This window comes from Gossypium arboreum, chromosome 10 (genome assembly GCF_025698485.1).
Source record: "Gossypium arboreum isolate Shixiya-1 chromosome 10, ASM2569848v2, whole genome shotgun sequence".
Lineage (NCBI taxonomy): Eukaryota > Viridiplantae > Streptophyta > Magnoliopsida > Malvales > Malvaceae > Gossypium > Gossypium arboreum.
In genome coordinates this window covers 58,385,536-58,389,471 of record NC_069079.1, presented here as the reverse complement: position 1 = coordinate 58,389,471, position 3,936 = coordinate 58,385,536, and the positions used below count along the sequence as shown (strand labels likewise).

The following is a 3,936-nucleotide window of genomic DNA, read 5'->3' as shown; positions in this document are numbered from 1 at the left end:
ATAAACTTTAAAATTCCAGCATACTCATCCATGGAAAAAATTTAATACTTTGATAACTTTGCAAATTAACCCCGAGATAACTAGATTAAGCTATTAAGATCTTAGAAATATAAAAATCATTAAAAACGATACAAGAAAACTTACCCAATTAAGCTTGCTTGAAGTTTTTTTTCTCTTAGCTAGGGTTTCTATGGAAACATTTAGGGAAAATGAAGATATAAAATGATATTTTGTCTTTTAATTTAATTATTATCTTTTATTTTTTTCACTTTCCAATTTAATCCTTTTCTTTTCTTAAATTTCCATAGATGAATCATCATCCTTATCTACTAACCCCACCAATTAGTCTATTTACCATATAAGGACCTCAAATTTTGAATTCCATGTCTATCTGATAGATATAGCTACTAGAACTTAAATTTTGCATTTTATACAATTTGGTCCTTTCATCAAATTAGACATATCACATTTGTCGTCCCGAAACCACTGTTCTGATTACACTAAAAATGGATTGTTACAACTTTGCTTTTTCGCAGGGTAGTTCGTACTGTGTCTGTTCGCTAGTTAGTCTGCGTTCTTATCTCGTAAGGAATGCTTTTTGGTAGGGAGCTTGCAGTACATAGCATGCATTCTCAGCTCACATGCACTACTTATATACAATACATCTCACTGTACACAGCTTGTGTTCCCAGCTCGTAAGTAATGGTTGTTTGCGTGGAGCTCACATTATACAACTCCTAACAAAAACTTACATTTTTAGCTCACATACATTGCTTGCATATACATAGCTCGCCTACATGGAGCTCGTAGTTCACAGTTTACATACATTTAAGGTTTCGCACTTTGCCACTTTGCAGATATGCGAGCTGTGGCACGACTAGTTAAAATCTACCGCGTGCTCAAAAGACTTAGTCTATTTTCAAATTGTGGGGAGCAAAAATCATGGAACCACTATAACAGTTGAGGAATCACAAATCACTATAATGACAAAGGAAATCAAGGAACCACTACGCCTAAAAATAGAAAAGATGAAAAGAACTCGAATGTTATAAATAGAGAGTGAATTTCATCATCAAGGAAAGAATAGAACTTGTTGAAGAATGGTGACAACCTTGACTCTATAAATAGGCTCTTAAATGGAAATTAAAACACGAGAACTTTAGTTGATCTAGGGTTAAGGACGATGACAATCCTACCTCTATAAATAGGCTTTTAAAACATTTGTTGAAGGATAACTTTTACATTTTAAGTTTTTCTTTCTAAATTTAGTTTTAATTTTTCCTTTCTTTTAGGCTTTAGGTTTATTTTAGTTCTTTCCTATATTGTGTTCTTCGGAGAACGTGAGTTGTAACCATGGTCAAACTACTGTGCATTCTGCACTTTAATCAATATAATTTAGGATTTTCTTAAACCTTTCTCTTGATTCATTATGTTTATCTTTATTATCAAGATTATTGTGTTCATGACATTCAGAGAGAACTAATCCTTTTATGGGAGATTAGTGTATGGAGGTGTGATTCATTAATTGCTATGTAGGGTTTTCTCAGTGGATTAGCTGCTTGGCAGAGGAAGAATGTAAACCTTAGTCTTGGGGACCCTAGGAAGTCATTTAGGTGAGAATTAACCCAAAATTGGTGTGGCCTATCCATAAACACCTTAGGCCCAAACTGGTCTAGACTGTGAGACTGAAAGATAAGTAGTTCTTGTCGACTCGCTAGTTTAATAGATGATTGAGAGATCATGCTAGGGTAGCAACTAGTTGATTGAGTAAAAATCAGAAATAGGAATTAGTTATGATCACCAAAGAAAGCTAATCACCCATACTTAGATTTGATTAAAATAGAATTCATATTTTTGAAGTCCAGTTTACCTTTACTATTTTTTATTTCTTTATTTATAAAAACCAAAAACTCTTTTTTTATGTTTATTCATAATATAATTTATTTAATGTACTAATTAGATTTATTTACATTTAGGTTAAAGTTAATTGAGTACTCGCCTCCCTTGGGTACGATCTTCGGAGTACTCACCTATTCCGTTGTAAAACTATATTACAACCTGACTCGTATACTTGCAGACACTGCCTCAAATCTATATCTTTAGTTGTAGTATTCACACTCTTGACGTTGGTATGTCCAGAAGTGGTCAAGTTGTTGGCACGGGAGGTAACGCTACTAGATTAATTTTAATTTTTACGTTAAATAGAATAATTAGGAAATATCTAAATTACAAATACAATTATTTTTCTTTATTTTCACTAACATTTTTATTTCCTTTGTGGTTTCTTTGTATGATTCGCAGTAGGGGAGCACCTATAGATCTAGTCATTGATTTGGAAAGATTAATACATAGGAACCATCAACAACAACAACAGATGCAAAATTAGCCACCTACTATAAGCAATCCACCACATGAGAACCCGTTGTTCGACAACATTAATGAAGCTAGCCCATAAGACCTACTACCACCACCACCACAGCTACCCAAAAAGATACCTATGACGCACAATGAAAGAACCCTAAGGGACTATGCACTACCAAATTTGGTTATGGTTCAAGGAAGTATCAAAAGGCCAGCCATCACTGCTAACAATTTTGAAATAAAATCGTCAATGATCGAGATGATCCAAAACAACTTGCAGTTTAGAGGCACAATGACGAAGGACCCAAATCAACATTTAAAATGATTCCTTTAGCTTTGTGATACATTTAAATATAATGGGGTCACCGATGGTGCTATTCATATTCAATTATTCCCCTTCTTCTTGATTGATAACGCTTGTTCTTAGTTAAATTCATAGGCACTAGGATCTATTACGACATAGGAAGAACTTGCAAGAAAATTTCTATAGAAGATTTTCCCTATTAGCAAGATGGTCCAACTTAGAAGAGAGTTCACAACATTAAAAAAATTAGAAGGAGAGAGCTTTTACGAAGCTTGGGAGCATTTTAAAATGCTAATACAGAGATGCCCACATCGTGGATTACCTGAGTAGCTGATTGCGTTATTTCGTGATAGGTTTTAAATATTTATAATTAATCGTTCTTGGAACTAACTATTATCGCGATTTAGGCAAGTGTACCTATCGAACAGTAGTATAGTTTTAGCAAGACCGGATTGTCAAACCCAAAGGAACTAAAAGTACTAGTAATGACTGTCTTTTTATTATCTAGCCTAAGAATAATGGGGTTTTGTTTTAATTAACTAATTCTCTAAACTAAGAACTCACAGAGAAAAGAATTGGGGAATTGCTTTTGGGAAAGATCGATTGACTTAAGACAATACCTAAGGACAAATCCACCTAGACTTTACTTGTTATTCTGGCTCCGAATCAGACGATTTATTCATTCAATTTGTTCCGTAGAGATCCCTAAGTTATGTTATTATCCTTATTCAAGACTAATAACGTCTAATCCCTAGATTGAATAACTGAGACTTTTCTCTAATTAACACTCTAGGGTTGCATTAACTCGATCTATGGATCCCCTTATTAGGTTTCACCCTAATCTCGTAAAATCTTGTCACCCTATGTTTAGGCGCGCTATCAACTCCGCTTCATTATGATAAATGTACTCTTAGATAGGGTCTATTCCTCCTCTGAATAAGAGCTTATCTTGAATCAGTATCCTGGGATATCAAAACAAGAATTAAGAATACATAATAAGAAGAAGTTAAATATTTATCATACAATTCAAAAAATAATAACAAGATTCATCTTAGGTTTCATTCCCCTTAGGCATTTAGGGGATTTAGTTCATAGCTAAATAAGAAAACATCTCAGGAAAATAAAGAATACAAAACATAAAGAAAACCTAAAACTCCTGAAGGGGAATTGAGAAGAGATCTTCAGTCTTGATGATGAACTCCGGCTTTTGAGATGAATCAATCGGCTTCCTTGGAGTAATTCCTTGCTCTCTATTCTGTGTGTCCCCCTTT

The 3,936-nt window shown here is 33.9% G+C and overlaps 1 non-coding gene across 1 annotated transcript; it reads right to left on the bottom strand.

Annotated features, from left to right (window-relative positions):
* Positions 1-2,878: 2,878 nt before the first annotated feature.
* On the bottom strand, positions 2,879-2,985 carry LOC128283370 (small nucleolar RNA R71). Its single transcript, XR_008273712.1, has one exon. It is a non-coding gene; the product is annotated as a small nucleolar RNA R71 (small nucleolar RNA).
* Between the last annotated feature and the right edge of the window lie 951 nt (positions 2,986-3,936).